The sequence below is a fragment of the Mirounga angustirostris genome, unplaced genomic scaffold (genome assembly GCF_029215605.1).
Source record: "Mirounga angustirostris isolate CCGP_5_RB_7025 unplaced genomic scaffold, mMirAng1.0.hap1 SCAF_1, whole genome shotgun sequence".
In the NCBI taxonomy this organism is placed as follows: Eukaryota; Metazoa; Chordata; class Mammalia; order Carnivora; family Phocidae; genus Mirounga; species Mirounga angustirostris.
The window spans coordinates 10,329,721-10,356,520 of record NW_026991709.1 but is presented as its reverse complement, the minus strand read 5'-3'; the positions used below and the strand labels follow the sequence as shown (position 1 = coordinate 10,356,520).

Here is a 26,800-nt window from a genome sequence, read left to right as displayed (position 1 = left end):
GATTCTTGCATACATGTGTTATCTAAATGCTTATTTAAAAAAAAAAAAAAAAAAGACTTTACCTCTTACCTGAGATCTCAGAGTCCCTCTGAATCGGTCAAAACTCGGCATGCCTATGTTTCATGCATGAACACCCAACCACTCCTTCACCCAGGCTCCGGGGGAACTTGGACAAAACTTTCTTTGGAAAGGGCAACGGTGCAAATAGCCGTGGTTCTCCGAGGAAGGCCCCTAAGCCAACAGCATCTTCATCTCCAGGAACTTGTGAGAATTACAGGCCCCACCCCAGACCTACTGATTCAGGAATTCTGGGGGCAGGGTCCAACCATCTGGGCTTTGACAAGCCCTCCAGGGAATTCTGCCACCCCCAAAGCATGACAACCAGAGGCTACCACACCCCACTGTCCACCTGCTAGAAATTGAAAGGTTGGTATTTTCTTCAGACATCCTTTGATCGATGTGAAATCAAACAAGAAAAAAGAGTTTGCATTAATTTTCTCAAGCTTCCTCAGTCACAAAAATGCATGTAATTACCCAACTGAAGTTGGACATTCCATCGTTGTTCCTCCTTTCAAAATAGATTATTATGGAGAATACTTGCTACATTTTTTTTATTGGCTGGAAGCAGTTATAGAATTAGTCACTCACTGCTTGTTAGCTTCCAGACTAGACGTTGTTGAGTCTGTGGGGTTTCTAGAGGAGGACTCGAGGGCATCTCTGAAGGAGGAAGGGAACCCATCTGAAGAGCTGGGCCTCACCCCTCGCCTACCCTCCAACCAGAAGCTCTAGTGTCCAAAACATTACATGCACTAACCCACTTGCTTTTAGAATAATGCCTTTAGTTAAGCACAATGTTTTCCCCTTCTTGAAGATAAGGAAACTGGGGTACAGATAAGCTGGCCTTGCTCAAATAGCTGATTAATGGAGAATCCAGAATTGAAAACTGGATACTTCGAGCCTGGGCTCATGTCGGGCTGTCCACTCACATCTGAAGGAAGGGCTCACTGGCTAAAAATATAGGAAAACAACTACACTAAATGGGTCCAGAAGACTAGAAGCCCAGTCTAAGGCTAAGAAATTGAGGAAAAGTCCCAAGACAATACTCTGTACACATGACACACACACGTGTGCACACGCATGTACGCATTTGCACACATACTTGCAAACACACACACGTACATGAGCACACACACTCTCCCCACTAGGACGGCCATGGCATCAAAAGCCCTCCATTAGAGATTCACGTCTGCTCTTCACTGCCTTGTCTTCCTCTAAAGGGCAAATACCCACCACTCCCCAGCAGATTATAGCACTAATCAGTGTATTTGGTTCCTCTGAAGAAGAGGATCAGATCAACTTAATTGTCCATTCTGTCCAGAACGAGGAGCATAAAGGTGCAGGGTGAACACAGAAGGAGGCTGCTCTGAGGACAAGTTTCATCACCTTAGTGATGAAGCCTGCAGTGCTCAGACTTGTCTCAGGGTATCTGGCACAATCGGGACCTGCTGTCTAAAGGTGATTTGTATGCAAGGCCTGGGAACATTCTGGAAAAGAGCATGTGCTAGTTGAACACAAGACAAGGCTGGCTGGACCCGGGGCCCGAGGCATGAGTCTGAGCAGAGCACACTGCTTTCACTAACACCTGTGACACAATCCGTGGACAGGCTCTCTCACTCCAGTAAGCCTCTAATAACATGTGACATGTAAGAGCCAAGAGGGACAGAGCTTCTCTGTGCTTCCGGAGGCCTCTGGGGTGGAGAGGGCTCCAGAAGGCAGAGTAACTTTGACACCACAAGACCCATTGCTGCTGCAGGGGCACCAGCAAGCCACGTGGTCACGGGCTGAGGGTCCCATGGCACAGATGCCGGTGCCTAAAAGACTTAGCCGTACCCAGGGCAAGTGGCAGGCATGTTCCTGAGAGCACGGAGCAAGCAGCAGGTGACTGGTGTATCTGAGAACATCACCACTCAACTCGGAAATGCCTGGCAGAGCAGGATTAGCAGAGGACTAAGGACCAGAGCACTATGAAATCTCACCTGTGGTAGGGGGCATGGTAATGGCAAAATATGGGGTTTTTTTTCTTTGTCATGGGTTGACTTGTGTTCCCCAAAATGCAAATGTTGAGGTCCTAACCCCTCAGGACCTCAGAGTGTGCCCTTATTTGGAAATAAGGTCACTGCAGATGCAATCAGTTAAGATGGGGTCATACTAGAAGAGGGTGGGCCCTAATCTAATATGACCCGAGGTCCTTATGAAGTGGGAAAATTTAGACACAAACATGCCCACGGGAAGAACACGAGAGACTGAAATGACATGTCTACAAACCAAAGGAATGCCAAAGACTGACAGCAAATCATCAGAACCTAGGGGAGAGGCATGGAACGGACTCGTCCTCACAGCCTCGGAAGGAGTCAATCCCACCAACACCTTGATCTTGGACTTCCAGCCTCCAGACTGTGGGACAATTAGATTGCAGTTACTTTCATTACCCAGTCTGTGGGACTTAATTACAGCAGTGCTAGGAAATCAATCCAACTCCGGAACAGCCTCCTGTGTGCCCCCGGGCTGCTGTGAGTGCCCTCGGTCAACTGGCATCTACAATAACAAGTCCTCTTTGAAAATCAAGGGTCTCTAGACCCTTAACCAGGGCCTGATCATAATACAGTAGCAAGAAGTCAACCGAGCTATTCCTGCCTGGAGGAGGACTGAGTTTTTGGGTTTTTGCCAGAGCAAAAGGGCCCTGCTGTTCCTTTAGGAGGGTGCTATAACCTGGTTTTGAAGAGCTGGTTTGTTTGTTTGTTTGTTTTTCTGTTGAGCTGGGTCTTCCCTCTGGGGGCACATGTTTTATTCTTCACTTACTTGGGGAAAAATCAGAGCTTCTTTGCTAGTCCCTTTTCTACTTTGATTGTAAACTTCTTAGTCACGGCTTTATCCCTCTTTATAAGATCATTATACGGTAGGCACTCAAAAACTGTATTATGGAGGATCTTGATGAGATGCTGAGACTAGCCATGTCTTCAGGCATCGACTCGTCCCTGTGGGAGCTGGGGGAGGGGGGGGTTGCTAACATCTTCCTCTGGAAGGTGCTCCTGTCTCCTTACCCAACTTCCAAAGTCATTCATAAAACTTATACTCAAAGCTCAGTACAGTATTTGTTGAAATGAGACCTTTAATATACCTGGTATCAAATAAAAATAGGAAAACCTTTCATTTAGTCACCGGAAGACTTGCTGGTCTTAGAACATCCATATGAGCTACTTTGTGATGTGTGAGAAAATAGTACAATCCCATCTCTTACAATGTAACTTTCACTAGCATATTTGAGAATGTTTTTCCAATTTCCAAAAATTATGTAACTAAGAATTTACTTGGTGTCTTTTGCATGCCAAGCCGTGCGTAATGGAGAATAAAGAAACTCAATACACGGTTTCCTTTCTAAAGGAACTTTTTTGGTAAGCAGGGCGAGATCTCAGACAAGAAGCAATAATGGCTGAATAAGGTGAGGTGTGGAATTTCTCAAGACTCAGAACTCCAAGGAAGCGTGCGATTCCTGGAGACAGAGAACCCAAAGCGACCTCACAAAACCTGTCTTGTTTTGGCTGGAGATTCAGTTTGGCTCAAACAAGTCCTTTCGACTTTGGGTTTCTAGTTCAGTAAAGGGAAAATGTCATCGATACTCCAAAGTGCACTCATGAGAAATGCCCAAATATATTTTTAAAACATGTGCATTTATTTGGTGGTCAGCAAATATTAGGTCAATGGTGACAAAACTTTTCCTGACCAAGTGGGCCTCTGTTGGCTTTGCCTACCCAGCACCTGACTCCATCTGCTCAGGCTGCCTTACAAGCATTAGGTTGGGGGACTTAGGCAACATTTCTTTCTCACAGTTCTGAAGGCTGTGAAGTCCATCAAGGTGCCAACAGATTCCCTCTTCCTGCTTTGCAGAGGTCTACGTTTTTGCTGTGTCCTCACATGGTGGGGAGAGACATTATCTCCCTTGTGTCTCTTCTTATAAGGTTACTAGCTCATTTATGAGGGCTCCATCCTCATGACCTAATCACCTCCCAAAGGCTCTCCTCCTAATGCCATCACACTGGGGATTAGGGCCTCCACATATGAATTTTAGACGGAGACCAAATTTCAATCCATAGCGGCATTCATTACCCTGTTGCTGTTATAATGCACATAGCTTCCTTTGGAAACCACCTTTTGCCCACTCTCAGACCAAGCGCATTGGCTGAGATTGACCCCACTCCCCTTGGCTCTCGTGTGGGCCCCTGACAGCAACCTGGAGAGTATTCCATGCCTCAGGGATGCCCATAGTGATGGGTTTAAGAACTGGCAGAGTTTTGTCTACATGGAGCCAAGACTTATTTTGGAAAATGCAATACTGTAAGCAGGTATCCACATGCCCTTTTCATCTGCCAGTCAATTTATAATAAAGTATTGAAGAATGAATTAAATATGAATTCTATAATAATTAAAAATGAAATTAATATAGTAATATTCAAAAATATAATATTAATGACTTGGAAGGGTTTAAAAAAGCACTTTAGAAATGCTTTGATTAAGAAACAAAACAAAGGAAAGAAACAAAACAAAGCAGCAAAAGAAAAAAAGAGAGAGAGAGAGACAAGCTAAGAAAAAGACTTTTAACTGTAGAGAACTGATGGTCACCAGAAGGGAGGTGGGCAGATGCTTAACCAACCAAGCCGCCCAGGCGTCCCAATTCAAATAAAATAAAAATAAAAGGGCAAAACTACGTAAAAGCTGCAAGTGTCAGTATGTCAGCAAAAAATTATTTTTTCTCAAAACCCAGGAACCTGTCCATCTCAATTTCTTTTTCCTTGGGCTAGAAGATCTATTTCCTCTCTGTAAAGAAGTACAAGGAATATCAACAATACTTCCATGACTGCTCTATCAGTATGCGACTAGAAAGTACCAGCCATCTTTCTAACCCCCCAGCCTCATTAATATGAAATTTTGTAAGTTAAATAAATCAGATGGGAAAAAATTGCTCTTTTTCCAAAGTTGAATTGCATATTTTAAAATCAGCACTAAAACATCGCCTTGTAAGTGCAAATACTTCTGTTCTATTGAAAGCATTGCTATTTGCTGAAAATGAAGGAAAAGCTATTGTTATGTTCGGTTTAGGGGGAAAAAAAAGAAAAGATTCTGATTCTGATGGCTGCCAACTGAAAATAAATAATCCCGAGTAAGCACACAATTGCAGCTTGAGCACCACCAGACTTCCCCTCTATAAAGCCCTCGGGACTGGGACCATTTTTAAAGGCTCTGGAGTGACCAGAACATTAGCTAATTTCAGAGAGTACAAAAGGAAACACTATCTATGAATTCCAATAAGTATTGTCTCTGAAGATGACTTCTCAGAACTATCGAAGTCTTTATAGAGATTTTAGCTGGGATGATGGTGCTTGTAAGTAATCTTGCCCCAAAGCAGTTCATTTTCAAGAATATACTTACATCACTAATTGTTCTCACTTAAAGAGCTATTTAGTGCTCCCTGGTCCTCCTGCCCCCCTTCTGCCCTCCCCTCCCTCTGTCCATCCTGTCTTCTAATAGGGAGGCTACGTGCAGGCAGGGAACCATAAAGGCAGCCCTGCCCTCCCATCTCCTGAATGGGGATAGGGAACTACAGATGGGGCTCTGGGCCAGAAACTGCTCTTTCTTAGTGAAAAACAAGACTAAGACTTTGTGGTAAATCTCCAGGAGTGGAGGCAGACCATCTTCAAAAAAGATGACCAATAATAATTTCGTACAGATATGAATGGCAATGAGTTACCTAGCTCTAAAGCAGAGCTAAACCACTCTTCTTTAAGGAAAAAAAGAAGTTGTAAAAAGAAAAAGTGAAATCTCTGAACGGACTCTCTAGTAAAAAAAAAAAAGAAAAAAATCAAATCTAAACCAAATGAAATTTTTCTACCGCAAAGAAAGGACAGCCATTGATATTGGAGTTTATATATCCAGTGTAAGATCTTAGAGATCTTTGAGGTTAAAAATTTCCAAAGATGATTGATTTGGACCACCTCAGTTTTGGCAAGAAAGGAAGAATCCTTTCTTTATTGCTTGGGGTATCCGAGTGAATGCACTTGGGAAGTATTCTCTGGCAATAAGATCACTTCAAAGACTGTCTTAGGTAATTCATATTATAGATTTTAAAGCTTTAAGCTCCTCCTTAGCATTTGAAAAAAAATAAATAAATTCAAGGTGTAGACCGAAACCAAGGAGTTTTGAGAATTTTCTTATCCTGAGGGAGGAGGTGCTTCAAGGTGTCTTGCTTAGGATCATGGAAAGGCATCCAACTGGTAAAAATGAGTACTTACTCCTCTACTGCCCCCTTATGTTGCATATCAACAGGTCACTCACCCTCTCTGTGATTCAGAACTAGGCTTTGTGCAAACCACGGCTGTGTTCTGGGTGCAGGGAGATTGGATAGGTTGTAGCAGTGAGCCTCCTCCACAAAGAGACACGTGACTTCACTGTGCTCTGACATGGAGGCTGCTGGCCTGGCTGCACCCACTCACACATGAATTTAGTTGCTATTGACCATATGTTGCCTAGAGATTTTCCCTTTCCATAAGGTTGGTTGAACATCACCAAAAAAATAATAAATTAAAAAAAAAAAAAAAGAATGTTTATTGATTGCTTTCTTTGTGCTCAGTTCTGTGATTCCAAAAACTAGTCCCTATCCCGTGGGTCTTACCAGCCAACAAAGGAAAGGTGACATAAAGCCTTAGGGACGTTCTTACTGGACAGCCAGACTTAGTGTTAACTATGAAGATGGGAAGCATTCATGCCCCGTGATTCAAGGGAGGATACAGTACCAGGGACTGGGGTGGGGAGAAAACGCCATCCTCAGGAGATCATTCCTTTTCTTATTAAAAATTTTTTAAAAATTAAAAATTTCTTATTAAAACTTTTCATTTTGAAATTATCTGTAACTTACAGAAAAAATTACAAAACTCCTTTGTACATTCACCGGATTTCCCAATTATCTACATTTTATCATTTTTGCTTTGTCATTTTCTATCTTATGAATCATTTGAGATACACTGCCAACAAGATGGCCTTTGACTAAACACTTCAGTGTGTCTTTCCTAAGGAGAAGGATATTCTCTTACACAAGCTCAGTACAGTTATCAAAACCAGTAAATGAGCATTGATGCAATACTATTCTCTAGCTCTGGAGATGATTCTTTAACTGCCTCTTTTGCATATTTCATCTTCTCCATGGGCTTCCGTGCGTTCAAAAGAACACAAGAGAAGACCCTCATTCTTAGCCAGGTCTTGGAAGATTCCAAAAAGAGCCAATCCAACCATGGAAACGAGTCTAAATATAGGATCTCTAACGAGATGGCATTCACCTCTCTCAAAGGAAACCCATTTTCAACTCATCCTGTAGTGGACTCCATCTCTTCAAATTCCCTGACAGCAAAAGCTTCAACAGTTCAGCTTTGCCCAAGAAGTTATCTAGCAGTTTCTCCCGCCCCCTTGCCCCTCCCCGCCGGCTTCCTCCCCCTCCCAGTCTGCCCTGTGTCTGACACAGAAGCCCCATCAGACACACAGCCTGTCAACACATCTTTTGCTGCCTGACTCCCTGCACAGTGGTTGTGGGGTCAGGAGCAGACACGGAGCTCCCAGCATGGAGATGATTTAATCCGACTTGCTTGCGTCTAGTGAGGGCACGGAGCCCGTGGCTTGTCGGGCAAGGGATGGGAATGAGGTGTGAGTGCTGGTGAGAGTCATAAGTGCTCTCCTGATTGACAAGCTCCGCCTCTCCTTAATTTGGGTTTTGCCATTCTAAGGCTCAAAATACCTGGCAACCCAAATCTTCAGCTGTTAATCTGGTATTTTCATTTTAAAAGGACTTTTGAGCCTTTAAATGCAGATGTTGAAATCATTTCAACATGCTCTTCCCTCACGGAGTTCAGTGGTATAAAAAAACATCACTTTCAAGCAGGTTTTCATACTTAGTAACAGCCACATTTGGGGACTTGGCTCCCAGGATGGCCTGTTAACCAAATACAATCATGTGATTTTTCTAATGACGCTTCTGGTTCTTCCAGAAATATGAACGGATGGACAGTCTAATGACCAATTCCTGGAACATGTGCTTTTCCAGAACTTTCTCACAACCTAATACATTTTTCTTCCATTAACAAAATGCATAACATTTAGCATTCTCTGGCTTAAAAAAATAGCATAAAGAATCTGCAAAAATGGAAGAAGTAAGTGTTAAAAAAATCTTAATGATAGTTTTACTTCTGTTTAGCTGAAATTGGAACTCAGTTCTAAACACTTTCCTCCAAGTGCGGTCCAAAGATCAGCAGCACCCATATGGGAGTTGTTAAAATGCACAGTCTCGGGCCCCACCCCCGACCTGCTGAAACAGAATTTGGATTTTAACAAGATGCCTGAGTGATTTGTAGCTACATCGATGTTTGAGAAACAGTGTCATTAAACAGATGTGCTGCCCAGGCAAGAATAGTGAGCAGGCTAAAAGAAGTTATTGCAGCGTGATCACATCACAAAAACAGGCTTAATGGAAGAGGGGGGGAGCACAGTAAATTAAAACAGCCCGAGAAGAGGGAGTGGGGGATGGGCAAAATGATTGAAGGGGAGTGGGAGGTACGGGCTTCCAGTTATGGAATGAGTAAGTCATGGGAATAAAAGGCACAGGATAAGGAATACAGTCCGTGATATTATAAATAGTGTTGTATGGTGACAAGTGGTGGGAACCACACTTGGGGTGAGTGAAGCACAATGGACGGAATTTTTGATTCACTATGGTATATACCTGAAACTAAGGTGATGTTGTGTGTCAGCCATACCCAAATTAAAAAAAAAAAAATTTTTTAAATGAGCAAGTGCTCTCCAAAGGACTGAATAATTAGTATCCCACTTCACTTTTCCAGAAAAAGGTTGCCAAATTTAGCAACAGGGCGCTCAGTTAAATTTAAACGGCAGACCAATAATGGATAATTTTTTAGTACGCCTCATGTAACATTTGGACATACACTAAACACTTCTTTGTTGTTTATCAGAAATCCAAATGTAACTGGGCATCCTATATTTTATCTGGTAACGCTTTTGCAGAATCTCTAGATTTAAAAAAAATGCATAATGCTTCCATCTGGCTTATTTGTAAACTGAGCCAAAAATAAAGCTATGCAAGAAAAAAAAAAAAAAAAAAAAAGACCATCAAGTTGGCCCCAAGAGTTCCATCTTTTCCTTACCTGGTATAGCTTATAGTTTGCTTGCTGGTTAGAGAGTGCAGGTTCCATTTCCGGGAACTTTCACAGTTTATGGTTCTGTGGCCTCAAAGTTGTGCAAGAAGATGAACCATCATTTACACTTAACTCCTGCTTATCAGAAACAAGGTCCACACTGAATTGTCTCCAGTTTTTCCTTCTGCCTCCTTATCAGAGCCATCTCTTTACATCAACTGAAAATAAAAAGAAGAAATATCTCAACCCCAAAAAGCCAAGTGTGGCCAGTAGTTATGCCCCTTTGTATCTGCTTCCTGGAAAATAATATTTAAAGAGAGAAATACCCCTTCTGAATGGCAGGTTTTCTAATAGACTCTGATGCACCTCGCTAGTCAAAAAATAACTTTTCCTTTCCCTAGTGATTTGCATGTAGAGGTTTTTTTCTCCTTTTCTTTGTTTTTCTCTTTCCTTCCTTCCTTCCTTTCTTCCTTCCTGTTATTCTTTCTCTTTTTTTAAATTTCTTTCCTTCCATTCTTCTCTTGTGCCTGAAATTCATCTTATTTTTCACAGCATCTGAGACCAGAGCTGATCTATTTTCTTTTACCAGAACTCAGGCAGTTCAGTGCTAAATCGAAACAGTTCTACTTCCTGTGACATGGAGGCTTCACACAGTCAGATGAAAGGATTGTGATGTACTGGGGGGGTTGCTGTCTGCTAAATTTGTAGCCCCACCCATCCCCAGTGTGTTAACTGACCCCTCTTCCCTCTGTTGAAGATGAGGGCAGTGAATCAGGGATATCTCAAGTAGTGCTCCCCATCCCCACCTTTGTCCTTACTCTGGGCTGCTCTATGAGGAAACCAAATGGCTTATAAAATTTATTCAACTTGGGGTGCCTGGGTGGCTCAGTCGGTTAAGCATCCTCCTCTTGGTTTCCGCTCAGGTCATGATCTCAGGGTGGCAATACCGAGCCCCACATGGGGCTCTGCGCTCAGTGGGGAGTCTGCTTGAAGATTCTCTCCCTCTGCCCCTGCCCCCACTCACTCGCCCACTCTCTCTCCCTCTCTCTCAAAATAAATAAATAAATCTTTAAAAAAATAATAATAATAAAATTTATTCAACCTGACATTCTAACAACCTGGCAGTTTTGATTATAATTTTCCCAAGAAAGAAGGTGATTCTTCTGCTTGTTTGTTTTATGTCTTAAATACAAAGCAATTAAGGTCTTCGTATGACTAGGCATTCCATTTCTGAAATGTAATATTTAATTTTAATTTATTCAACACTTAGATAACACTATGATCCAAGCATAGGCAGAGGCTTAACTGTTGACTCATTGAATAGTCTAACAACCCAATCAGGTGGGTGTTATTATTGTCCCATTTTACTCTGGAGGAAACAGGCCCAGAGAGGTGAAGCAGCGTGTCGGGGGTAGGGTACCCAACAAGCGACAGACATGGCCTAGGGAACCCTGGTTCCGTGGTGCTCTGCTCCCTCTACCCACATCCCAGCAGACAAACCTTTCACCCAGCCACTCAAGTGGTTCCAGGATTCTTCCCTTCCTAATCGTTCTGAATTCTCTCAAGTCAGTCTCCACCGTGGAGCACATCATTGCAGCCACTGGTGAGACTTTTTCACACATCTGTCCACAGTGCATACCATTGTGTGAACACATCTGTAAGAAGGCAGACTCTACCCATTACCTATCCTTGCACGATCTAAGATGATAATATCCAAGTAGCTATCTTCCAGTAGTCTAAAGAACTCAATTCTTAATAACATTTACGAGAAAGCAAATTAATAAAGCATAAACAGCACCATGCAGTTCCAAATTGAGCTTTTATCTGCTAAGAACAAAATGAAAACAAACAAAAGCTGTAACACCCAGTGATTTCACTCAAATCGGAAAGACAGATGATAAATGGCCAAAGCCAATGACTGCAGTGCAAGGCACAGAACATTCATAGAAGAGGAAAGAATTCAAGCATGTGTTCAAAGGGCAATAAAATAAAATTGAGAAAAAATGTAAAAGAATATGAAGTCACAAAAAAGTCTTTCTTCTGATGTTTATTTTTATATTAAGTAGCACAATGCTAATGCCATCAACTGACCATGATCTTCAGAACGAAATGATATTTTACTGTAAGAAAAAAAAATCTTGAAAGACCTAAGCTCACCCATGCAGACGGTTCGCATGCAACATTCTGAAATCACTGAAACAAGTGGACAGCTAATTTTCTTCTCTGTTTCTTTTTTTTTTTTTTTAAGATTTTATTTATTTATTTGAGAGAGAGAGAATGAGAGACAGAGAGCTCGAGAGGGAAGAGGGCAGAGGGAGAAGCAGACTCCCTGCCGAGCAGGGAGCCCGATGCGGGACTCGATCCCGGGACTCCAGGATCATGACCTGAGCCGAAGGCAGTCGCTTAACCAACTGAGCCACCCAGGCACCCTTTTCTCTGTTTCGACAACAGAAACAAAGTCTGGCAGAGAATGAAATGGTTACCATACCCATAACCAACATCTACTCATCTTTTTTTTCCCAGCTGCTATTCAGATCAAGTTTAAGAAACCACCTTTTAAATCTCCTAGAAGTCTCTGAAAAATAAAAATAAGCAGAAAAAGGATGCTTATTGAGGACTATGGGTGGGAAAACCCATGTACCCAATTTGTTTCCAAAGCTTTGAGAGAAAGCAAGATGATTATACTAGCAGATTTGCACTGATTCATCTGAAAGGAGCTAGCCGGGCCCCAAGCACAGAGTCGCTGAGCTGGCGGTGACAGCCTGGGGGAGGGGGAGGGGGGTGGGGGATAACATTCTTGGGGCCAGATGTTCTGGGCCACTGTCAGCTCCCATCTTCCTGATGCACTGCACCCTCTTAAAATGATTGAGTAGATTTTTTTTTTTTTTTTTTTTTGCAAAGTGGCAGAGAAGGGGGAAAGGTACATGGAGCAACACAGAAAACCCAGTGCTGTCTTAGTTTGGTCAATTGTGCCATCAAAGGAATTGAGTATTTCAGGAAAAAAAAAAAAAACAGTTTGTTCACAATATTAAGAAGACCCTGTCTATTTCCTGATACCAGGTGAGGGACATGAGGTTGTAAAATATGCCCACGTTAATTTAATCTGTTTTAAGATTTCGTAAGAGTGGTTTTATTTAAACCACAGTCAGCCCTGGAATGCTTCCTTCTCGATGGCCTGGGTGCAGCTCTGAACCATCTGAGGAAAAGTTGGGGAATTAGCACTGGAGCAGAGGAAGGAAAGTCAGACAACCGCCATGACTGCTGCATTCCCAGAAACCAGGGGTGCATCTTAGAACGTCCGCACACGTGACTTGGCGTGACTTCACAGAGAGTTGCAGGAGTTGATGCAATGGGTGAGTGTTCCAGCCCCAAACCTACCGCCTCCCCTTGCTCCCTGTAATTTCCATAATAGAAGACAACAACTTTTCATTTCACAATTACTGATTGCAATCACAAAACTAACACCCGTGAGAAAAGTTTACACTAACATTAACACAATCCCACACTCAGGTGCATTGATCCATTATTTCATTAAGGACTGCAAAGTGGTGGTAGACTAACTCCTTACCATTTCTTTATTTATGAATTGGAATTCTACTAAGAAAGAAGAAATTTACTTCCCCGACTATCTCATTATCCCAAGGTACAACCCTATCCAGAAGTGGAAGTGAAATGTTTGATTCTATTCCCTTATGTGCGGGTTTCCCGAATAATGAGTTGCTTCCCTAGCATCTTACAAAGGGAGCACAACAGTTTTGTAAATATTGTTATGAATGCGTGGATTTTAACAGATCCTGTACGTTTCAATACACTGCAGATACTGTTCTTTTTATATCCATCCTTGGATATGGCTGTTCCATCTTTGGCTGGCAGGAGCCTTTGCATTTTGGCTCCTGTGTGTTTTGAACCTTTTGTCACAGACCAGTGGCCTTTGGTAGCATCCTTGCTTCTAGTGTGACAACATGTTACAGGCTTTTCTTGAACATTCCCTGCCCCGACATGAAATCAGCCAACTTTTCTGAGGCCCCCTGGTTGCTTTTGGTGGGAAATGTAGTTGGAGACTGGGGTAGGGGTGCTAAGGAACTCCTTGCTTCTAAAACGGGTATTGGTTCTAAGCCTTTCCAGTGGACAAAGTCAGAGAATATTTGTAAGAGAAGTACATCAGGAGTTCACACTGATAGTTCCAATTCAAGCTTAGGGTTACAGGTCTTTATTTAATTTCTTTGATTTTTCTATGTGAGTCTCTTTTTCTCTGATGTCAATGACCTTGGTTCTTTACAGCATTAATATAATGTTACATGCTTTATCCTAATTTATGTATAAAAAGTTTCAGAATAACCCGACCAACATATTACAAACAATATAATTACTCAAAGCAATTTCAGATTTCTTTGCTGTTCTTTTTGTCCTTAGGATATGTCCCACTGCAGTTTTACAGCCAAATAAAGGAAGCCAAATAAAATCATACTCAGGCTGATTTATCTAACTTGATTTTGTTTTTTGAATGAAGGAATTGCTTCTTTTACCTGTTGTTTTATAATTTTGTAAAAGTTTTTTTTTGTGTTTCTAAATGTATAAAACAGGGGGCATCTTTTTTTTTATAAAATTTATTTTTTTTTTAAGATTTTATTTATTTGTGAGAGAGACAATGAGAGACAGAGAGCATGAGAGGGAGGAGGGTCAGAGGGAGAAGCAGACTCCCTGCTGAGCAGGGAGCCTGATGTGGGACTCGATCCCGGGACTCCAGAATCATGACCTGAGCCGAAGGCAGTCGCTTAACCAACTGAGCCACCCAGGCGCCCAGGGGGCATCTTTAAAAATCTAGCTTCTAAACCTATTGCTTCCGCTCTGTTTCCTACTTCTCTCATAATTACCCATTTTTATTAACTTTTGCTTTTTGTCCTATTTTTAATGTATGAAATATTAAATAAATACTCCCATTTCTTAGATAAAGGCTATCATTCATACATTCTGATCCTCACCTTGGTTTTTGCACTTAGCAATATATCCCAGAGATTTCCCCATATCAGTGTAAAAGTCTTTTATCTCTTTCAGCAGCTATGTAATAAGTACTCTATTATGTGGATGTAGCATGGTGTATTCAGCCAGACCCCTTGTGATGAACATTTGGGTTATTGCCAGTCTTTGTCCACTGTAATTAATGCCATATGAATAAGCTCTTGTGTTCATTTTTTTCATATTTTGCTAGCTTCTCCTTATCCTAGAAGTGGGATTGTTCAGCTACAAGGTATGGACTCAGAATATTGCTGAATTCCCTCCATAGGGGCTGTGCCTTTATGCATTTCTACCAACCATAAGTAAGAAGGCCTCTTTCCCTACACCCCTACAACAGAGAATACTTTCAAGCTTCCAAACCAACTAGGGTACCTGCTAAGAAAGGTCTTTATTGAGGAGCCAACAGTAAAGCTATCGGTATTTGAGCCTCAACCAATATTGCTAAAGTCTTCGATAGAAACTTCTCAGGCATATGGATCTGAGAAGTGACTGGGAAATCCTGGAGAAGTAGCAGAACTGAAAAGACAGAAGTAGACCGAGGAGAATCTGTTTCGCTTATGGAACTCCAGAACCAACAATTACAACAGTTATGCCTGTTACTCATTTTGCTGGGACCTCAACAATAGTTATGCCTGTTACTCATTTTGCTGGGACCTCAACAATAGTTATGCCTGTTACTCATTTTGCTGGGACCTCAACTGTCCATGGACAAGTATCATCTTCACTGCATAGGTAAGGTTACAAACCCCAGGAGAGAAGCAGGGGCTTGCTCAAGGCAGGGCCATCCAGCTACTTTAACTCAATAGAATGTTCTTTCTTTATACTTCCAGGGGGCCCAGTAGAAGAGCAAAAAAGTCGAGAGCCATGGAATGGTCCTTATCTCAGCCCCGCCGCTAAGCAGGTGTCACTTGCCTTTCTGGGTTTTAGTTCCCGGTGCTGCAAAAGCAGGGGATTGAGGAAGAGGTTGTCAGTTGCCTTCCAGGGCTCTGATCGATATTCATGAGACTAAAGGATGCTGCACTGGAGGTATGACACCAGGGCGGGAAAGGCTGGGGGGAAGACCTGCTTCCACATTAGGCCAAAACCAAGTCAGCAGAACCTGAGAAACTCCCACACTGGGTAGTATTTCTAAAGGCATTAACACTCGGGGGACGTGGTGCCCAGGTTGGGCAGAAGGGAGGAGTAAGAAAAAGGAGTATTTATTTAATATTCAAGACATTAGAAACAATTAGCCAAGCTCCTATTGCAGGCTGGGCATTTTGTAGATGATTTCCATTTATCGGGATGCCTTATCATCACTGTGAACCTGTTTTTCAAAGGAAGAAACAGGGTCTCAGAGAGGTTAAGTGACTTGTCCCAAATCACACAGCCAGAGCAGGGCTGGGCTTATAATTTAACTATTCTGTGTATCTGTGGGTTCTACATTGCTGGGGAAAATAACATGTCATAGGAGATACAGAACTTGGATTGAACACTATTAGCTAAATCTTGCACAAAGCTGGGGCCTCTGGGCTTGCCAGAGAACTTCTAGTTTTCTTTGAATTGTCTCCCAGGGAAGCTGTCAAATGACCATCTGACAAGGAATTCAAAACCCATAACAATAATGGCATCAATCTAGTCCCGAAAGCTAGAAGACGTGCATTTGTTATTAAGTTTCTGGCCAAGCAAAAGAGGTGCTCAAAAGAGAAATTCACATTTAACTGGCCAATAACAGTGCACTGGGAGATTTACAGATACTATTTAATTTCATCTTCATAACAACTCTGTAAGATAAGATTAGTCTTCCCATTCTGCTGGGAAAGCACCTGAGGCTCAGAGGTACAAATCAATTTCCCAAGTTCTGACGTTTAGTAGCGGTAGGACCACGATTTTACCAAGCCTCTCTTATTCTAATGCCCACTCTCAGTTGCCCACGTTGCAGTAAGCCAGCTCTGCAGGACCAAAGGAACCCTCGAGTTGGCATGGATGTTCCATCTTAAAGAAAGGATGATACAGTCGACCCTGCGACTAGCACAGAGCACCCGATTTCCAGCCTCCCTACTTCCAGCCTTCCTCTAGATTGAGGTTGGGAGTAACTGCCAGGATCTCATTGCTAGGATAAAAGAGGAGAAACATACCCTGTGCAATGATTAAGAGAAAGCTTGAAGCGAGTGGGACACAGATATATGGCAGTGGTGCTCATACTTGAGCGGGCATCGGAATCCCCTGGAGGGCTTGTGATACCCCAGGTTGCAAGCCCACCTCCAGAACCTCTGGTTTCTAGCAAGTTCCCAGGCAATGCTGATGCTGCCAGTGAAGGGGCCGCACTTGAGCACCACTGGCCCGTGGCATCTGGTACACAAGGTTTCCAACCCCTGCCTGTGGTAAACGGGACACATCTACACACATCTGCACCTAGACACACCTGCACCGCATCTGCACGCCATAGTCCCGCACCACACAGGCACCGCATGCACACTCACCAGAATCATATGAAACACCTGCACTATTCATAAGATACACTGACATCAGGCATGCAAGCATTACCTGTCTACACCACATCCTCACGTGCACACACCCTCATGCAAACACACGACCACACCCACGCGGTGCATCTCTAACCCATGTAACCCTTCCCTCTGCCCATTTGCAGACCGGCACTCACCTACACACCACGCACCTGCACTGTGCATCTGCAACACATACGCTTCACACCTCTTCCACACATACCGCGTGACCGCCACACACTTCCACGCGTGCACACACACATCCCGCCCGCATGAGGGCACTGTCCGTTTGAGCCACTCCTACCCTCCTGCAGATTCCAAGTTGCCTGCAGCTACCACCTTGACTGCGAGACACCTCCCCTACCTCCTCCTCTTCCCCCTCCCCCCCCCCCCCCCGGCCCTGTGTCCTCATCCCACTTTCTTTCATGGCCGGCCCAAATCCCAATCCCAAAGTGTGCATCCAAAAGCTCCCCGATGTCATAGACTTCTCTCGATTTTCTTCCCCACCCCCATCTGACTTACCTACTCTTCATGAAACAAGTTTTTATGAATTCTACTTTGAATTCTGGTGCAAACATTCTCCACTCAACCTAAATAAATGCAGCAAGCCATTCCAGATCACTTCTTGTGCAAAGCCTTAGGCTGAGCATGTTGGGAGGAAAAGTGATGATGAAGATAACCTTGGCATTCATTCATTCATCCATTCATTCATTCATCCATTCAGTGCATATGCTACATGTTGGGTGAGAAACATACAAGACAGACACACCCCATGTAGTCTCACACTTTACAATCTAGTGGTATTGACCCCTCCTTAGACCCCTCACCAGGAGTAAAGCAGCGGATCCTGTGCTGACCTAAAGGATGGCAGGAAGGATTCCGGGGGCGCAGAGAAGTGAGCATGGGCAGGAGGTATTAGGAGCTTCCCAGCACTCTCCAAAAGCCCCAGAGTGGGCAGCAGCCTCCTCCTGCCTCCCCTGAGGTGAATTCTGGCCGCCACTGGTTCTCCACAAATGGGGGAACCATCTAGACCAGAAGGTGAAAATTCAAATTATTGTGATATTAGCAAGAATAGTAGCAGAAAAAAAATAAATCACAGCTACCTTTTCATGAGGACATATTACATACTACACATTTTTAATTTTTTAATTTTATTTATTTATTTATTTTTTAGAGAGATAGAGAGTATGGAGGGAGGGGCAGAGAGAGAGAGAGAGAATCCCAAGCAGGCTCCATGCCCAGCATGGAGTGGAGACTGACATGGGACACAATCTCGGGACCCTGAGATCATGACCTGAGCCAAAAACAAGAGTCGGATGCTTAACCAACTGAACCACCCAGGTTACCCCTATATACTAGACATTTTAACTGCTAATTCTTATGCCAGGTTTTATCACCCCATTTTTCAGATGAAAAAGCAGATCCCCCCAAACCCTAGCCTGAGGTCTTGCAAATGGGAAATGGGGTTTCAGGCCTGGTGACTGACTCTAGCAGCTGCTTGTTTTCCACTTGCCCTGATGGTGGGATCCTTGGACACATCGATGCTATTCTCAGAGATGGCAAGAGTCTCTGTCCCCATCTTACTCTGTGTCCGGCATCAGACACAGTCCTTAAGAATCCTAAGGACAAAGTTGTTAAAGCAGACATACTTGAGAAGAGTAGATGAAATGACTGTGATTTTCATTTTTTATTTGAAACGAAACCTTAACTTAGAGAAAACAAGTGTTGAGACAGGTCAGCCTGACAAACCACAAATCACGTTGTTCTGTTTGGACTCCCTGTTTTCACTGAGCCCCACGCATTCACGTGGCTGGTCTGACCATGGGTAGCGAGGTAGTCTGGCTTGATTTAATGTCTCCGTGATGCAGACTTGTCCAGACACGTGTGCTCGAGCTGTAGTTGAGGGCAGGGAGGGTAAGCAGTCCCTCAGCCAGAAGCTGCTCCCTGGGTCACCTCCCACTTGCCCCGTTTGCTGACCTCCGAGGAAATTCAGCCCCACAGCCAGCATCTGTGGTCCCATCAGCCAGGCTGCAGTAAAAGGTACTTAACGCGCACAGCTCAGTTTTGCAAGGTTAGAAGGAATCAATAGGAGATGTGTTTAATGCGGTATCACTCTCAGTCTCATCGCACTTTTAAAACTGGCATATCCACAGAGGTGTATAATCGTAGCCTCTCGGTACAGAGAATGTGCTTGGTGTGGTCTCAGATAGATATCACGGCCCCCGACGGACACACAAAACCTGCCGAGTGGCCTCTGGAGTTCCACTCTTGCTATCAGTTTCTTTTTCAATTTTTCTCTTTCTCCCCTTCTCCCTTTCAAACGTTCTCTTCTTTTTCTCTTCCTTTCTCCCTCCTTCCTTCCCTCTTTTCTCCTCCCCTTGTTCCTTCTTGCTTTTGGGTGTTTGATTGGCTCTCCTGGAAAATACCTAGGGCTTCAGCAAACCACCAAAGAAGCTGGGTGATTTCCCCTGCGATCCCCAAGCACACGTATCGACTGGGAAACCCAGGCTTGGAAAGTCTTTCATGGGGGCATTGCTGGTCTGCCCCCACCCGCTCACAACAAAGCAGACTTTTCCATAAGCTTCAGGGAAATTATTTTGAAAGAGAAACCTGTCTGGACAGAGCATAATTAAACACAGTACATTGTACTTTTGTAAGAAGACCACAAGGTAAAAAATTTTTGTGGATGTAGAATACTATGGAAAAAATAGAAATAGTAAGGTCAAAATGATATGTGTTTGTGGGGCCTTGGGAGCACCGCTGATTTCCATAATGAAGCATGTAGGGCAAAGTATAGTCTGTAAAGAACAAAGTGTCAGAAGGGAAGAAAGAAATCAGAACTTGATTAACCAGTCTCTACCAACATTTGCCCAAGCAACCTGATCGAGAGTCACCTTTATAAGAACTTCCTAACAGATTTCTTCCTATTTGGGCTTAAGAGTAACTCAGCAGTGCAGTATGGCCCTATTCCCCTAGAGCAGCTGATGAGACAAGAGAGAAGTGACCCCATTGGCAGAAGTGAAACCTTACCAAGAATTACCCAAATGGCTGAACTGGGTGTTAAATGGCTGTTTTAGTTCCCTGGGGCTGTTGTGACAAGTACCCCAAACTAGACAACTGAACCAAAAGAAATGTATTGTCTCACAGTCCTGGAGGCTGGAGGTCTGGGATCGGGGCATCAGCGGGATGGGGTCCTTTTGAGGGATGCAGGGAAGAAACTGTTCCAGGACTCTCTCCCAGGTTCCAGTGGTCTCTGATGCTTCTTGGCTCATAGATGCTTTTCTCCTTGTGTTTTTACATCATCTTCCTGCCATGTTTTCTGTCTCTGTGTCCACATATCCTCCTTTTTTATAATGACACCAGTCACAGTGGATCAGAACCCACCCTAATGACCTCATCTTAACTTGATCATCTGCAAGGGCCCCACTGCCAAATAAGGTCATGTTCATAGGCACTGAGGGCTAAGACTTCAATGCTGTGGGGACACAATTCAATCCATAACAAGAGCCATTTGTCTTCACACCCACATGCTCACCACCTAACTGCTATCCTATACTGAGCTGGAAATGCATACTATGTGTCCATTTAGAAATGCACACCAAATTCACACCAAAATTCATTCAATTCTCTTTAATAGTGCCTTTATTACCTCTGAATTTAGGGGCTTATGTGCCAAAAGGGAAATAAAATTTCCCATATTTGACCACCTGGAGAGTGAGCTTTTCCAAGGATACAGGAAAAAGATGCGACCCAGGCCATATGGAAAAGACTGAGGTCCCAACACATTCAAAACAGAAGTATCTTATCATGGAATGGGGGTCCAGGTTGACATAGCTACTGTCCTTCCTTTGGAAATTCAAGAAAAGCTGGGGATGAAACCTGGCTAGCTTGAGCTCTGTTATATTAAAGCATTACTTTGTCTTTCATACAAGTGATAAAATAGCTCATTATCTCATGAAATTGGTCAGCTACATGGAAAATTGAGTGTTATGTAAATTATGGCAACATTGTATAAGATCCAACATGACATATCATAGTTTTGTTTCTATTCAACTAATAACAAAACTAACAAGGAATTCTTTCTCTAATTTCCTTCCACGTGTGTAGAATATTAAATGTGAAGGAAAAAGGTACTTTTCCTATTGTTTTTTTTTTTTTAAAGATTTTATTTATTTATTTGAGACAGAGAGAATGAGAGACAGAGAACGTGAGAGGGAGGAGGGTCAGAGGGAGAAGCAGACTCCCTGCCGAGCAGGGAGCCCCATGCGGGACTCGATCCCGGGACTCCAGGATCATGACCTGAGCCGAAGGCAGTCGCTTAACCAACTGAGCCACCCAGGCGCCCTTTTCCTATTGGTTTTAAAGCAAGGTCTTCATGATTTAAACATTAGTCCCAGTTTTGGTGTCAAGAATGGGGTGAACATGTATATGTGAAAAGCAGAATACCCATGCCTGGGACTCAAGCCCATCAATCTTCTACCCCCTAACTTGACCCCAGCACTAGGATGCCTCTCTCCAGTCCCAAGGACCAGAGAACTGATGACCTTATCAAATAAGGCAGACTAAAACTATAAACTCAACAAGAGTGGGAAGTGTCTGGTAGCAGAGCTCCCAGGCTGCCCTCCACCCCCATAGGCCTCTGGGAAATGAGGACCCCTTCCATCTTTCTAAACCCCATGTGAAAGCAGAAGCCAGACTCGGGACTTTCTGATGTCAACAATGCACCAGTGAAAATGAAAATCTCCCCAAAGCAGCATCACTTAACATTTTCTGGAGTCTGTTCGTTTTTCTAATGGTCATTGCAAATCTGTAAAAATGTAAAACAGCATGATCTCTGCTTCTGGTTGAATAGAGACCCTTACTCCAATCTTGTACAGTGCAGGAGAGCCCTGACTTCCTCTCCAGAAGCTCAATATACAGATAATGGTACGTCTGCTGGTTCTAAGTCACCAAGTGTTTGATATACATGTGAGATCCCTTCAGAGAAAGCTCCCATCCATGACCTGATGTGTCCAGGAACAGGTGCTCTCCCCGTTCTTCAGTAAAGGTTTTCTGAGACTCACCATGTCAGTGCCTCTCCTAGGGACTTGGTATTCCTCTTTCCCTCAGCCCCAATGGGCCCCCAGCCTTCTCGCTCCCAAGAGCCAACAACAGTCCCACTGGGTTCTGCCAAAGTGATTCCAAGTCTGAAGAGCAAAGGAGGCCTGTGGGTGCCAGAACAGACACCACCCACCTTCACACGCAATGTCTAATCCGAAAACCAATCTCCCAAATGGGGTGCTGCCCCCACATTCCAACAGGGATGGTGAAGCTGAGCAAGGCTGAGCAGCCTGCTGAGGCCCAGTCACTGAGTCATCTGGCCTGGCGGTCACACCGTGAATCCTGAAACCAACCTGCTCCATGTTGCAAGACTCATTGTGCTTCTTTCTTTGTAGTTTACATGAATGAAAGGGCATCAGTTTTGTCTCATTCTTGAGTACAATGTTAGAGGTAATCTTATCAACATCATCTGACTTTCATGATAAACTTCCAGGCACTCTTCCTTTGATACACGAAAAAATTGTTTCTGGGAAATGACACATGATGGCAAAATGAAGTTAAACTTAATCAGAAGTTGAAATCCCAAACATTTGAATTTATTTAAATAGGATCTGAGAGATCCTTAGAGTGAATGTCCCACTTATTAAGTGGGTCACTTTTTTTTAAGATTTATTTATTTATTTGAGAGAGAGAAAGAACACACGGGGGGTGTTGCAGAGGGAGAGAACATCCAGCAGACTCTGCCCTGGGCGTGGAGCCCAACAGGGGGCTCAATCCCATGACCCATGAGATCATGGTCCATGGACCGATCAAAACCAAAAGTTGGGCGCTCAACCAACTGAGCCACCCAGGCACCCCTTATTAAGTGGGTCTTTATCAAGCAACTACTGCATGCCTAGAAGGATGCTGAACTCCAGGAACCCCTCAGCGACCTGAAAGTCCTTCTAACTTAATGGGGGATGGATAGAGGAAAATGGGATTCCTGTGCTGGGCAAGAAGTTCTGTACTTGAGAGGCACAGTGGCACCAGACCTTGGGACGACATGAGCAGGGAAGCAGGTTAAGGTGTGGAGGCAAGGGTGAGGAATAATCAGATCCGTATTCCAGAGAGATCACTCTGGCTGCCATGTGAAAGACCTACATCAGAGGCCAGTAGGCCATGTTTACAATCACTCTGGCCTGAGATGAGGGTCTCCTGAGCCTGAGAAGCAGAACAGAGTGAAGACATCCCCAATTTACTACTTCCTTCCGATATCTAACAGCAATGAATAAGTCTCATGCCAATATCTAATACCAATGAACTAATCTCATGCCTAAGGACAACCAGGGCATTAAACTCTGGATTAAGTGTGCAGGAAGATGTACCTTTATGAGGAAGCTATGAAGGGATGTTCTTGCCAAATCTTTATTCCCCCCACAGGATTTCGTAGAATATAATGTAGAAACACTGCAGTGGGTTTTAGAATTGGTTAATTCTGTGGTTAAACCTTGAATGAATCCTGCCTTGTTGGGAAACCTTTAAAAACCTTCTGATCCTCCATTTTTACATCTGTAAAATGAGGCAACACCACCTATAGCAAAGGGTTTCGAGGACCATAAAAGTAATGCATGTGTATTTGTTTCCGATGGCTGCTTACAAAATTGCCACACATTTAGTGGCTTAAGACAACATAAATTTATATCTTATAATTCTGAAGGGCAGAAGTCTGCAATAGGTGTCTTTAGGCAAAAACCAAGGGTCTGGAAAGGCCGTGTTCTTTTCTGAATGCGTCTCCATGACTTTTCCATCTTCCAGAAGCTTCCCTGGCGTGTGACCCCTTCCTCCATCTTCAAAGCCAGTAATGGTGGGTCTAGTGCATCTCCAGTGCATCACTCTAGCCTCCTCTTCTGTCTCTTTCTCCCACTTTTAAGGATGCTTCTGATCACTTTGGACCCACTAGGATAATTCAGTATAATCTCCCTGTCAAGGTCAGCTGATTAATTCTAACTGCAACATTTATTCCCCTTTGTCACATAAGGTGATACACACACAAGGTTCTGGGGATTAGGATGTGGACATCTTTGGGGAGCCATTATTCTGCCCACCACAATATGTAAAGCACCTGCTTAGTTCTACCCAGTATTTTTCTGCCATAAAGCTTTTTTTTCCTTTAACTAAAAACAGAAACAGCTTCATTTTAAAAAAATTGATTTTAATGCTAATACATACAGCAAATGAATTTACCTCTTTATGCTGAATGCCTTCACTAATTCTGGGGATTGGAAGAGAAACTTCTCTGATACCCCCATTTCACAGGTAAGCACCTGGGACCCAGGGATTCACATGGCATTTAGTGACTAAGCCAGAATTGGAATGCAGTATCTTACTCTCAGTGAGGTGGTCTCTCCATCACATTCCACCTGCATGAAGGACCTTGTAATTACTGCTACAAAAAGTGATGAGTCTCCCTTAGTTCTACAGAGTGGACTGACCTGCTGTGTGACCCAAGCTGGCTGGCCAAAAAATGTAGGTTCCAGGCAAAATCAATGGAAAAGACAGATACTTTTTTGCTGTTGTTAATTTCCAGGATAGAAAAAGAATTTGATCAGCATTCAGAGTATTAAAAAAAGATTCTGAGGGGCACCTGGGTGGCTCAGTAGGTTAAGCATCTAATTCTTTTTTTTTTTTATGTTAATCCCCATACATTACATCATTAGTTTTTGATGTAGTGTTCCATGATTCATTGTTTGTGCACAACACCCAGTGCTCCATGCAGAATGTGCCCTCCTCAATACCCACCACCAGGCTAACCCATCCTCCCACCCCCCTCCCCTCCAGAACCCTGTTTGTTTTTCACAGTCCATCGTCTCTCATGGTTCGTCTACCCCTCCGATTTCCCCCGCTTCATTCTTCCCCTCCTGCTACCTTCTTCTTCTTCTTCTTTTTTTCTTTTCGTAACATATATTGCATTATTTGTTTCAGAGGTACAGATCTGAGATTCAACAGTCTTGCACAATTCACAGCGGGTTAAGCATCTAATTCTTGATTTTGGCTCAAGTCATCATCTCGGGGTCGTGAGATAAAGCCCCAAGTCGGGCTCTGTGCTCAGCGGGAAGTCTGCTTGAGGACTCTCTCTCTCCCTCTGCCCCTCCCCTTCTCTGGAAAATAAATAAATAAACCTTTTTATAAAATTGTCCAATGTATAAACAAAAGTGCTCCAAGTCTCTCCCCTGTATCGTCAAAGTTTAGAAACCAAGTCCATCAAGTTTTGAAGGGAAGAGGTGTTAGCCAAGAATCCTCTGGCTCCAAAAGCTGTCCTTTATCTGTGAGGCAACTGAGAGATGTTTCCAGAAAGCACACAACCATCTCCAAACATATTTGTTAAGGGTATACTTCAACTTACTGAGAGAAAAACACTGTAACATAATGTAATACAACTCATTAAAAATAAGAATACCACTCTAAACTCACAGATGACACCAACAGAAACTGGGAAGTGGCTTTGAATATAACGTGGGAACAAAAGATTATTTATATCCTCATTTTACACAGACGCTCATCAGTAAACAGTCCTTGATTTTTTATGTTGACAATTTCATAAATATTGATATGAGCATTTTAACAACTTAAGGTAAACTATTAGTAGAATTTAAAACAAAATCACTAGTGAAAAAAGCAAAGAAAACATAGTCCTTTTTTTTTTAACTTGCTAGGGGAAAAGACAGAAGGAATCTTTACATAAGGGTGAAACCAGACAAGGGAATAAGCACAGTTATATCAGTAATAATATACCCTTCTCACCAAAACTACCACAGTGAGAGACACCCTTCCTCAAATAGTGAAATAATGAAATTACACCACATATTATTGAAAAGCTATGACACTTAAAAGAAATTGGCAAGTAAGGATTATTAAATGATTAGGCAAAAACATAGCAGCTAAAGGCAAGAAGAAATAAAATTAATATAATGAAAGAAAACGGGGCTGGCATATAGTTCTGAGGCAATGGAAAATTAAAAGAAAAAGCCATTTGCTGGAATGAAAACATACATACAACATTTTGATAGTAAATACAATCCAGACAGGGGCGCCTGGGTGGCTCAGTTGGTTAAGCGACTGCCTTCGGCTCAGGTCATGATCCTGGAGTCCCGGGATCGAGTCCCGCATCGGGCTCCCTGCTTGGCAGGGAGTCTGCTTCTCCCTCTGATCCTCCCCCCTCTCATGCTCTCTCTCTCTATCTCATTCTCTCTCTCAAATAAATAAATAAAATCTTAAAAAAAAATTTTTTTTTAAAAATACAATCCAGACAGAAAATATAAAAGCCATAAATCTTTCTACACCACATAATAGTCTTCAAACCATAGTAACCATGGACTGTCAGAGGCACACAGAGAAGTTAGCAGAAGCACCGGGGGAGTAAGAGACTTACTGACCTTGTACTTGGTGTGTGAATATATATGCCTTGGTTGGGGCGGGGGCGGGGGGGCAGGAGGAGAGAGTGTCCATGTGACAATAAGATGATGTATTGGGTGTGCAGCAAATGTTGCCTCTAGAGGAGAACAGGAAGATACATTTCTATCAAGTTTACAAAGAATAGTTGCAACTGGTAAGTACACATGACACGCTATTTATGCTTATAAACTCAAAAAGTGGCAACAAAAAATAGGCCAAAATTCTCACACCACCGATGATTCTCTGAAAAGTGACTGCAGGGGGAAGTCAAGCCCAGCATTAGGGATTATTTAGAAAATAGCAGGAGTGAAAACCTACTCTGTCGAAACCTCTGGAATGCTGACAAGGACACATTCAAGCCGATCTATAACCTGTAAGCCTTTTGTTCGGAGGTGAAAAAGAATGACACTTCCTAAACTCAGTGTCAAACTAAAGAACGGAAAAATGAGAACACACACACACTTGAGTAAAACAGAAGGAGAGAAAAAGTAAACGCAAAAATTAATGGATTTGAAAACAGATAAGTAATAGAACAAACACATCGAAGATCTGGTTCTGCACAGGAAGAATGAATCGTGG

General features: G+C 43.1%; 1 long non-coding RNA gene across 1 annotated transcript in view; it reads right to left on the bottom strand.

Annotated features, from left to right (window-relative positions):
- LOC135362076 (uncharacterized) overlaps window positions 1-26,800 on the bottom strand; it is a 41,263-nt gene that overhangs the window by 248 nt on the left and 14,215 nt on the right. Inside the window, exon 4 of the long non-coding RNA XR_010406401.1 lies at window positions 9,258-9,466. This is a non-coding gene — a long non-coding RNA (uncharacterized LOC135362076). The remainder of the gene's footprint in view (window positions 1-9,257; window positions 9,467-26,800) is intronic.